At 50.5% G+C, this 12242-nt stretch overlaps 1 long non-coding RNA gene across 1 annotated transcript; it reads left to right on the plus strand.

Annotated features, from left to right (window-relative positions):
* Window positions 1-4434: 4434 nt before the first annotated feature.
* On the plus strand, window positions 4435-6105 carry LOC117007270. Its single transcript, XR_004420106.1, has 3 exons — window positions 4435-4632; window positions 5507-5574; window positions 5652-6105. It is a non-coding gene; the product is annotated as an uncharacterized LOC117007270 (long non-coding RNA).
* Window positions 6106-12242: the final 6137 nt, after the last annotated feature.

Genomic DNA, 12242 nt, shown 5'->3' on the forward strand with positions numbered 1-12242 from the left:
TGAAATCACTCCCATGGGGCAAAACTTTCAATCCAATAATTCTGACTAATTTGAGGAAATGGGACGCTCATTGGTTCCCTCCTCATCCCGCTCCTTTCTGCCTCAGTCTTTACTCCTTCTGCCTCCATGCTCCCACAGAAGTGCTGTTTTTCCTGGCCTGTGAAAAACCACTTTTCTTTTGTCCAAAAACCAAGTGGCTGCATCTGGAGAGCCATTGTTGGATCCTGCCTGAGCTGCTCCTGCAGCAAACAGCCCTGGCCATCCCACAGCAGCACATCAAGCTCCTGGGGCAATGGATGGCCAGACAGCCTGGGGGTTTCAGTGATTTCTTTTTTTTTTAGTGATGCTGTTTTAACTCAGAGAGTGTGAGCCTCCCAATGAATCACATCACAGTCAGTTAGAAGTTTCCTGTCAGTCGTGACTTCTTGGATATTTTTCCCAGCAGTGTAAATGCCATGCTTGGAGCCAAAATTGAGCTCAGCCAGGGAGAAACCCTCACTTGTGTAAATGAGGAGAGGACCCCCCAGACCCCTCTGGACACCCCCAAGTAAGGTCCCCTGTTGGACAGACACGATAAAATTATCGAGGTGGGATGTCTCTAAGAGGCGATATACAGCTCGGACTTTGCGTTGGTCCCCTGAAGAACACCTCTGCTGCCAAGTAAAGGTTTCCCTGGCCGCCAGCACAAACTGGTGGGTGTGGGCAGAGGCAGAGAGGTGGGGGAACCCTGGTGAGCCTGAGCCTGGCCATGTCCCACCGATTAACGCACACCCAAGGAACTCTGCACAAAGCCGTGACAATGAGCGTGGGGGATGCCCACAATTATCACCCCGACTCGCTCTGTCCTGGCCAGCTGCACCCGTAAAGAAAAGGAGGAGTGCTGAGCATTTAACGGCACTCAGCATGGGAGGTGTAAATGGGGAAAGACAATGATGTGCTAGGATCTCAAGGCAAGACACGAGAAAGGGCAATCAGAGATTTGTTCACAATATCCAGAAGAGAAATGCCAATCGAACACCTCTTCCCACTTGTGGACGATGCAATCGCTCGGTGTGGGTAGGGGGAAAGCAAAAGTCCGTATTTATGGGTTATTTTCAGGTGAATGAGTTATGTTATGACAATACCCGATTAAATATGTGTGTCATAGAAGGAAAAATGTATTGGGTGGGCAAAAATCTTAAGTTTGAGAATGGATTAATCTCGGACGGTAAACCAACCATCATCGACCTACTTGAAGAAAATGACAAACGGGTTTGTGCCCAATTCAACAACACTTTTTGTTTCTCCAGAAACAAGGAAGGCATGGATCCCGAAAGCAAAATAGAACAAATAGCCTTAGAACAGAATGTTGTGTCGAAATTGATTATAGAAAAACTATAAGGGATCTTGCTACAGAAATAAAAAGGGTGGCACATGTCCCAGTCCAAAAGCGGAATTCCATTCTCCAGGCATCTTGGTGAGAACAGTTATTCTCGGGAGCATAGTGGAAAAAATTTTATTCTTTATCCTGTGCTCAGTAGCTGAAATCATCTTCCTACCATGCTTGATACCTTGTTTAATCAAATTAATACACTCAGTGGCGCAGGGCATGCAAATAGCCGCTGTGCCCATGGACCCAGAATTTAAATCTGGAAGAGTGAACAGTAAAGCATCCAAATTACTGAAATCGGGAGAAGGAAAGGTAAACCAGTGCAGTAAAGGCACTTACAAAATTTGAAGAACAAATAGGAAAAAATAATCTCCCTTGCATAAATTATCGAGAAGAGTCAATGAAGGGATGGAATAGCAGTGATAAATCTGAAGAAAACTAAAAAGGGAACACAAATTAATTTGGTTGTATAGAAGGAGAGGGGTTGTGATATACGTTGTTATAATTCGTGTTTATATATAAGAAAGTTGTATAAAATAAATAAAGTAAGAAACTTTCCAGCCACTGCCCCCCACACCCGAAGCCACGGACAAAGGCCTTAATTAGCATCTCAACAAACCCAGCTCAAGGATCCTGAGACAACCAGAGGGACAGATCATCGGTAAAGAACTGTCAAGTACCGATATCAGAGCCCATCACCGGTTCCCGTAAGTGAGATAACAGCACTCCCAAGGAATTACACATCAATAGGGAGCACACACAGCCCCCATCACACCCAGGAGGGACTTTTGTGCAGGGCAGCACCAAGGAAAGGTTTAATTTGAATATGAAATCCTCAGCAGAAACAAAGGGAACTCTTGCCTCAGGCCAGAAAAATCCGTATAAAAACTGGGTTCCCCGGGACGGCAGTGCGATAGAGGTCAGATCAGCGTGTGTGATCTGCCGGCACCCAAAACCCCAGGAAAAACCCGGAGAAACCGAAAAAGATTTTAAAAAAAGGTAAGTTACCCGAAATAACAGAGGACAGCCCGCTGGGTTAAATGATAGAACACGGGGAGGGGAGTCCCGATAAGAGAAATAAGTCTAAATAAAAATTAATCCATGATTGCATAGAGATTTGGAGAAGAGGAGGGGACAGCTGCGGGTCCCCTGTGTCCTCCGCTTCCAGAGCGGGGCGGGGGGCAGTAAAGGAAATTTATCTAATTCGGCTTGATTTGGTTATTATCTACAACAGCTAATGAATGAGAAGTAAAAACTAGATTTTTTTTTTTAGTTTTTTTTTTTTGTGTGTGTGTGTGTTAGCCTATATAGTTGAGAGAGAGTTTATTGGAGGATGATAGAGGATATTATAATATCCTTCTAGTACACTTTATTACTTTATATAATGAGGTATGTGCCGAAAGTAATGCATTTTAATTGTATATATACATTTAGTTTTAGTTGCAGTAAAGTATAGATGGTGACTGTGCTCTTTAATAAATAGTGGTATTTATATCTGGTTTTAATTCAGTATTTTATTTTTTGGTGGTATATAGTGTGTTGTTTTATTTTTTGGTGTTATTGACTATGTGGATGAATTGAAGTAGGTTTTTAAAATAGACTTTTGATATGTGTGATGGGGATTTTGGGTAGGACCGGCTCTGCTGCTGGAGTTTTGGCTGTGAATTCATTAGATGGCTTTTGTTAGGTGCAGTTTTTAATATTTGAAAGTTTTTTTTTTTTAATGTAGTGCTTTTAAGATGGTTTTCTATAATATAATGTATAGTTTTGTTTTGTTTATACATGGTGTATGATAAGGTCTGTGGTATTGGTAAGGTTTTCTTTGAATTGTGTTTTACTGTTGGGTTTTTTTTTTGTGGGGTGTTGTTTTTAAAGGATATGTTTGTAAGGTTTACGATGGTGTTATGGGCTGTAGCATAAGGCAGAGGATGGGTTTTTAATTATTTTGTGACGACTTTTATTATTGTGAGTATGTAGCGGTTGTTTTGGTGGGTTTGAGGTCATGTCATATAGCTAATTTATTAGGCTTTTTTAATAATATAATTGGAACATTATATACGGGGTGTTATTGTATGCTTATGTTGGTTTATTATTATATCATAGGGGTTTTATTTATTTGGTTTGATTGTAACACATGTTTTATAGTTATGGATAATTTGGGAGATACTCTTTATGGTAAAATTTATCTTATTTTGTGTTTATTTATCAGTGGTATTTTTGTTTTGATGGTTTGAGGCATAACGAGTTCATTGAGTTAGGAGTAATTTTAGTTTTGTGTTGTTAAGTTAGGTTTATTTGGGCTATTTTTATTTTTGTAGTTTGATTGATTGATTGGCTGCTTTGGTGTCTTTTATTTTATTTTAGGGAACATGGATACCTATAGGGTGGATTTTTAAAGTAGGGTTTTGGTTTGTTTTTTGGTCTTGGTTTTTTTTCCGTTTATTTTCTAGTACTTTAGATTCTTTTAATGATGTTAAATGTGATTTATGACTTTTTCCATGGGGGACATGTGATATTTCACTTAGTACATAAGGGGACATGTTTTATATCACCTATTCTATATAGGGTGAGCCGTATATCGCTTTTTATATTTATTCTGTCCATGTGTGTCTGTTTCTGAGTGTCCGAGTGTGCATGAGTGTGTCTGAGTTTCTGGGTGTGCATGTGTCCGGCTGGGTCTGTTTCAGTTCTCCTGAAGCTACACGGTGTTTGTGATAATGCTTAGCTACTGTGTTAGAAACTCTCAGCTGGAAAGTGCCTGTAGGACAAAAGAGTTGCATCTTTGCTCGTTTATAGTTATGGGTATAACTCAATTCTTTTGCTTAAAGCTGATTTTAATTGTCAGAAAATCTGATTTTCAGTTGATGAATCTGGGGATGCTTTTATAACTACTCTGCCTGTGTGAGAGCTGCCCCAGCCTGGATGGGTGTGAGGATATCTCGCTCTTCCTTAGGGCTTGGAGCGTGGCAGGGTGCAGACCTCACGGTAAATCTTGTTTAAACACTTTTAATATCAAAATAAGTTCAAACAGACTTTGCAGTAATAACACACAAAAGTCCATTGCAAGCCTAGGTGCAAGCTGTCCTTATTAAAGATCCACGTTGATGGATGTTTTGTCTAACTATTCTGAGGCCAGAATGTGTCCAAAGCTTTGTTAACCCCTTGTCTTCTGCTTGGTAGGGACAGCGTCTTAGCCCAGGTCTCGGGGGCTGTGTGCACATTCCTCCCTGGAGCACGAGGCAGAGATGGGGACATCGAACCAGGTATGGATCTGTTTCTATTTAGCAATTGTTTTTGGCGGCTTTAATATCACAGCTGCAGCGTTCCTTCAGACACTGTGTCCTGCGAGAGCAGTTCCAGCTCCTGAGCTGGGCAGGGAACAGTACAGAGCCTTTAGGAAATACATCCAAATAAAGGGACTCTGCTTTTCCTGCTGTTTTCCTCCCTGTTTTCACCTGGGCTGGAAGGACGGGCATGGCCTGTATTTATCACATGAAAGTGATGTTCCTAAATTTCTCCAGAAGTTCTGATTAATATCATTACTCATTTTCTGGCAGAAAACACGCTCACTTTGCCTTTCCCACGTTGTTTTCTGGTGCTGCCCTGCTTTGGGGGGTTGGGGGCTTTGTTCCCCCCTACTCTTTCTCGATGTAGCATTTCCTTCCCATTATCATGGTAAAGGAAGATCCTCGGGCCGCACCCAGCTGCACCCAGCTCGTGATGGGCCATGGGCAAGGGGAATGGGCCAGGGACAAAGGGAATGGTCCATAATAAAAGGGAATGGTCTACGGGCAAGGGGAATGGCCCATAGAAAAAGGTAATGGGCCAGGGACAAAGGGAATGGCCCAGGGACAAAGGGAATGGCCCAGGGACAAGGGGAATGGCCCAGGGACAAAGGGAATGGTCCATGGGCAAGGGGAATGGCCCAGGGACAAAGGTGATGGCCCAGGGACAAGGGGAATGGCCCAGGGACAAGGGGAATGGCCCAGGGACAAAGGAGGTGGCCGGGTGGGGCTCGCTCTGTGTCCCCCGTGTCCGTGGGGGTCGGGGGGGAAGGCAATGATCCGGGAGTTTGGGAGAACCAGTGTAGATCCAGCCAAGCTTCAGCCGTGCCACATCACCTCGTCTCTCCTTAAGCCAGGCCTACCCTGCTAGGACAGAGTGCAGCTGATGTGCCCTGAGGCTCCGGGCATTCTTGGGAGATGGTGAGCAGTGAAATTATCAGGGTTTGGCTTGTGTGCTGCTGAGAGAATGCACCGATGCCTGGTTTTCTTTATTGTAGCTGACTGAGACAACAGCCCAGTGATGGCAGGAGTTTCCCAGACAGTGGAACAGCTCTTCACACCTGATTCTAATACACCTGGTTCTTCACACACCTGATTCTTCTCACCTGGATTCTAATCCCTTGATCTCTGACAGATAAGTGCAGGGGTTCAACCCACAGTGGGGATGGGAATGAGTCTCTGGGTCTGGAATTGTTGGGGGGGATTTTGGGATTGGTCGGGATCTCTGTGCAGTGATTGCTGGGCAGGCGGGGTCTCTGTGAGGGCCCCTCTGAGACCCCTCCTCAAATTCCCCATTGTCTCTCCCCAGAACCTGTGGGATGCTGCACTCGGTGGATCAGGTGAGTGGGGGGTCCCAGGGGGGGTCAATGGGGGTTTTCAGACCCCTCTGACCCCCCCTTGCTCTCTCCTCAGTACCTGAACATCAAATTGATGGACACCAGCGTCATGGACCCCAAGAATATCCGCACATGGTGCGGGGTGGGGGGCTCAGGGGGGGTTTGGGGGGTCCCAGAATCGCCGGTGAACAGAACGTCCGCTCGTCCAGCGCCGCCTTCTCGTCTGACACCGACAGCGCCCGGAGCTGGAGCTGCTCCAGCACCTCCCGGAGCCCCCCGAGCTCAGGGGGGGCAGGGGGGGACATGGGGGGGGTCACGGAGGGGGACAGCGGGCACGACCCCCCTGAACACACAGAGACACCTGAACACACAGAGATCCTCCAGAGCCCCCCGAGCTGGGGGGGGGATGGGGGGGTCATGGGGGGAGGACACCGGGTTAGAGCCCCCCAAACCCACAGAGACCCCACAGAGCCCCCCGAGCTGGGGCGGGGGGACAGGGGGGTCATGAGGGGGTCACGGGGAGGGGGGACAGCGGGCACGACCCCCCCCATAGAATCCACAGAGACCCCCGGACCTACAGAGCCCCCTGAGCTGGGGATGGGGACAGGGGGTCATGGGGGGGACACCGGGCACGACCCCCCCAGAACCCCCCAGTGCACCCCAACCACCCCTGAAATGTGGGATCCAAAAAAAGGGGGCGGGGGAGGGGAGGTGCTTAGGGGATGACAGAACGCCCCCCCCAGCACTCAGGACCCCCAAAATAACGTCCCTCAAATTCCAACCCCCGTCCCCATCCTCGGGGTCCCAAAGCAGCTCAAGGCCCCCCCCTCCCAAAATTCAACCCCACCCGGTGTTTCCCCGGTGGTCCCATCCCCTGAAACCCCTCCCCTCGCCCCCCTGGTGATCCCCCATCCCCGATAATCCCACCGCCCAAAGGTCCCCCAAAGCCCCCTCCCCATTCCCCCCACGGGGGGGCAGCGCCCGCACCAGGGTGTGCATGAAGTGCCCGAGGGGCTCGGACAAGGCCGGGACCCCTCCCCAAAAACGGGACCTTCCAAAACCGGGACCCCTCCCCACACGAGGCCCCCCTCGGCCGGGCGGGCAGTTTTGGGGTAAAACGCGGCGGTTTTGGGCAGGGTCTCACTGGGACAGGAGAAGGAGGAGGAGCAGGAGGGCGGAGGGGGGAAGGAAGGGAAGAAGAAGAAAGGGCGGAGCCTTCGGCCTCGGCGCTGTGGGGGGAGGACAGGGGGCGGGGTAGCGCCGCTGATTAACGTGGGCTCATTAACGATAATTACTGGGGTGCGGTGGCTCCTTGGAAACGTCCCTCGTGCACAAAACTGCACAAAACTTGAGTGGGGAAGCCGCCAGACCCCCGAAAATTCACCCACGCCCCGAAATCCACGGCCCCGCCTACCCATAATGCATTGCGGCCCCGCCTACCCGTAATGCACTGCGGCGGGCCCCTACCCATAATGCATTGCGGCGGGCCCCTACCCATAATGCATTGCGGCGGGCCCCTACCCATGATGCATTGCGGCCCCGCCTACCCATAATGCATTGCGGCGGCCGCCTACCCATAATGCATTGCGGCGGCCGCCTACCCATAATGCACTGCGGCCCCGCCTACCCATAATGCATTGCGGCGGGCCCCTACCCATAATGCATTGCGGCGGGCCCCTACCCATAATGCATTGCGACCCCGCCTACCCATAATGCATTGCGGCCCCGCCTACCCATAATGCATTGCGGCGGGCCCCTACCCATAATGCATTGCGGCGGGCCCCTACCCATAATGCATTGCGGCGGGCCCCTACCCATAATGCATTGCGGCCCCGCCTACCCATAATGCATTGCGGCCCCGCCTACCCATAATGCATTGCGGCGGGCCCCTACCCATAATGCATTGCGGCGGGCCCCTACCCATAATGCATTGCGGCGGGCCCCTACCCATGATGCATTGCGGCCCCGCCTACCCATATTGCATTGCGGCCCCGCCTACCCATAATGCATTGCGGCGGGCCCCTACCCATAATGCATTGCGGCGGGCCCCTACCCATAATGCATTGCGGCCCCGCCTACCCATAATGCATTGCGGCCCCGCCTACCCATAATGCATTGCGGCCCCGCCTACCCATAATGCATTGCGGCGGGCCCCTACCCATAATGCATTGCGGCCCCGCCTACCCATAATGCATTGCGGCGGGCCCCTACCCATAATGCATTGCGCGGGCCCCTACCCATAATGCATTGCGGCCCCGCCTACCCATAATGCATTGCGGCGGGCCCCTACCCATAATGCATTGCGGCCCCGCCTACCCATAATGCATTGCGGCCCCGCCTACCCATAATGCATTGCGGCGGGCCCCTACCCATAATGCATTGCGGCGGGCCCCTACCCATAATGCATTGCGGCCCCGCCTACCCATAATGCATTGCGGCCCCGCCTACCCATAATGCATTGCGGTGGGCTCCTACCCATAATGCATTGCGGCCCCGCCTACCCATAATGCATTGCGGCCCCGCCTACCCATAATGCATTGCGGCCCCGCCTACCCATAATGCATTGCGGGCCCGCCTACCCATAATGCATTGCGGCCCCCGCCTACCCATAATGCATTGCGGCGGGCCCCTACCCATAATGCATTGCGGCCCCGCCTACCCATAATGCATTGCGGCCCCGCCTACCCATAATGCATTGCGGCCCCGCCTACCCATAATGCATTGCGGCGGGCCCCTACCCATAATGCATTGCGGCCCCGCCTACCCATAATGCATTGCGGCCCCCGCCTACCCATAATGCATTGCGGCGGGCCCCTACCCATAATGCATTGCGGCCCCGCCTACCCATAATGCATTGCGGCCCTGCCCAATCGCATTATGCATTATATATAATGTGATTTTTTATTAATTTAATTGATATTAATTAATATTAATTAATATTTTATTTAATAATATTTAATATTATTAAATAGTTAATAATATTAATTATTATAATTTTGAAATCAAGGGGTTTTCAGGCAAAAATATGGAAATTAGGAATAACAGTTCTTTTCTAGGGAAATTAAAATAGAAATACAGCACTACAAAGAACAAACCCCAAACCCTGACACAGTCAGAGTACAGCCTGACACCCGTCAGGCAGGGTGTTGGCAGCAGTCCCATCCCATGGTGGCTGCATCCTCCTGCAGTGACAGATGTGGCTCAGCTGGAGCAGTGCTCCTGTACAAGGTGCAGTTTCCCTCCGGAGCTCCAGTGGGGATGTGGAGAAATCCGGTTTTCCTCTGGAGTCCAGTGGAGAAAGGGGCTCCCTTAGTGTCCCAAAACCTCTGTTTTTATCTTGGTAAGAAATGTTGGGCTCTTCCCCCTGGCTGGAGCAACTCCCAATGGGATGCAGTAATTTTATCAGTCCCACAGTGGGACTCAATGGCCATGAGCAGAAAATGACTCTCTGGAGGAAGGATGGGTTGTGAAAAGATAAAGAACAATGCCCTGCCTGATTTCAATGGATGGCCCATTAGCAGAATATCTGCCGTTGAGATAAGGATCACTGCCCCCACCCTCAACAGATGGTGATAGAACAGATACCTTTTATCACACTCTGTATTGAAACGTGCGGGTTATAATCAGGTGTGGCTTATGTATGGACAAAGAACGGAAAATTGCTGGCACCTGGAAGTGCAGCTTATACTCAGTGTGCCTTATAATCGCGAAATTACTGTTTGCAAAATGAGCTCTCGGGCAGCAGATTCACATCCACGTACGTACCCCTCTGCCCACAGACGGATCCACCAGAGCATGAGTCAAGGCAGCATCTGGCTCCTGGCTCAGGGAGAGGGGATTGTCCCGGGGTGGCAACGTGAGCGAGGGACCCGCCCTGGTCCCTGCCGAGCCCGGGGGATCCTCCATCCTCATCCCCTGAGTGATGAACGACTCTGACAGGAATTAATATTTAACATAGCCTTCCTCACACCTGCCATGCTGGCTGGACAGCCCAGGCTGCTTTTCCTCGGTGGGCAGAAAAGCCTGCATTGATCTGCTGCTAAAAATAGGAGCCCCAGGTTTGGAGGCAGCAGCACCAGCTCTGCCAGCGAGGCTGCGAGAGGTTCCTCGCATCTGTTGCCTGGCAGAGACCCAAAGTATTTTTCTGGTACAAGGGGCTTTTTTTTTTTCATGCATCACCAAAGAACAGAGCTGCTATTTTTAGCTCTAATAAGCATATTTAATTTCCTACTGCCTCGTTTCTACTGTTTTGTGCAAGTAGCGTTTCTGAGCATGACCCTGGGGAGCAGGTGAGGATCTTGTCTGCATCCCCTGGGTGCCCAAACTGATGCTGTCCCCTCAGCACCACCAAACCCTGGGATTCAAGGAGGAACAATGCACTGGGGCTGCCCCAGGTGCAAACCTGAGGCTCTCAGCTCCCCTGGCAGGGACTCCTCAGTGCCCCTGTTTCTGTCTGGGGCAGCAAAGGGCTCCCATTACACAAATAATTAATCAACACAGCATCGAAGGTCACTCATTGACATTCTACCGTGCCACAACTCCCCAAGTGCCACTGCCACTGCTCAGGGACAGCCTGGGCTGTGCCTCCACCAGCTCCAATGGAGACAAGGCAGGCCCAAATTCCAGCTGTTCCAGCTGTTGCTGATTTGGTTACCAGGGGAGGGGGTGCAAGTGCTGGGCTGTGTTTTGTGAGAAGTGACATCGGAGCACTCTGCATGCCCACAGCTCCCTGCCGAGGCTGGGCTGCAAACACACCCCCAGCAAGAAGGCAAATAAAGAAAATGGGCTGGTCCCACCCTGCTCCTTATCCTCCACTGATCAATACAGCTCATCAGGTCTGTGAGACAATCATGTCCTCTGCTACCCAGCCCAGAGCCTCTGAGTAATGGCTTGCCAATGCCAAGTAATTATAATGATGTCCTGCAAGTGAAGCAGAAACAACCAAGCAAACGGATTTAAAGCCGTTTAATCGGGCTGAGTTTTCCTGGAGTTCAGCGTCATTCCAGTACTCTATCAGCCCAAACCTGTGCTTTGTGAGATTTACTTGTTGGCTTTCAGCAGCTGCCCCTCCTCTCCAGCCCCGTGCTCACTGCACCCTCACCCTGGGAGAACTTTCCAGCAGGGTGGCAGAGCCCTGGAGCAGGGACAGCCTGTCTGGGACCCCCCAAACCCTGGGTGCTCCTGTGCTCTGCTCCTGTGCTCTGGGGTTGGGCTGGGCGATGGCCAGAGCTCCCTCCAGCCCCCTCCTGGCATCCTGCAGCCCACCCCACACTGACCTGTTCCCAGTTTGCCTGTCCCCCCCTCCCAGCTGCAGCTGGACACTGTCCCTGTCCCCGTCCCTGTCCCTGTCCCCATCCCTGTCCCCCCGACATCTCTGCCACCACTCTGGTGACAAGCCCAGCTCCTGCAGGCTGATAACTCCAATATTCTGTGGATTACTACCTGGCAGGGCTTAAGTGCTTGCTGCAGACATAAGCCTTGTCATGGCTGATTTTATTTATCATTGTGTAAGTGTATTTCCAAATAAAACAGAAAGTGAACAAATAAACTGGGTGACAGAGCCGTAAACCCTGCGCCTGCTCATTCACTTGAAGAAAAGCCTGCTTCAACTAATTAACCTGTGCAAGCCTTGTGTGTTCATAAACAAGCCAGGAATTAATAGTGCTTTTTTCAAACAGTCAGCATATGCCAGTAAATCTTTATTGGGCAGCAGAACAGAAACAGCTCCCCTTTCTAGGGTAGGTACTGCAACAGCAGTGAGAGGCTGAGTTCTTAAGTGAGAGTAAAATACCAGAACAAGTTTATTTCCTGCTTTTGCTGCCTGTGCTGAGGACATCTGGGGTGAAGATTGTGTGAGTGGAAGCTGCAGCCTCCCCAGCACCGGGGAATACAGAAACAAGCACCAAAACATGATTTTCTGCACTACACCTCCTCACAGATCCAGAGAGGATGGACTGCACCAGGCAGAGAGGAGCTGTGGAATGAGCCAATAAAGCTGTGGGTCTGTGGGGATGGGGAGGAGGAGGAGGAGGAGGAGCAGTGCAGGGGGAAGGCTGGCAGGGAGGTGCTGGGGCAGGGCTGGCCTGGCTGTGGGCAGGAGGGGTCTGAGGCTTTGCCAGACCTGCCCTGGCTGCTCACTGCTCACACACACACTGGGAGACCTGGGGAAACACAGAGGGGCAGAAATACAAATCAAGGAGTAACACTTTTGAAGGAGAAATTATAAATTGCAATTTAATCACATAATCACTT

Source organism: Catharus ustulatus, chromosome 25 (genome assembly GCF_009819885.2).
Source record: "Catharus ustulatus isolate bCatUst1 chromosome 25, bCatUst1.pri.v2, whole genome shotgun sequence".
NCBI classification, from domain to species: Eukaryota; Metazoa; Chordata; class Aves; order Passeriformes; family Turdidae; genus Catharus; species Catharus ustulatus.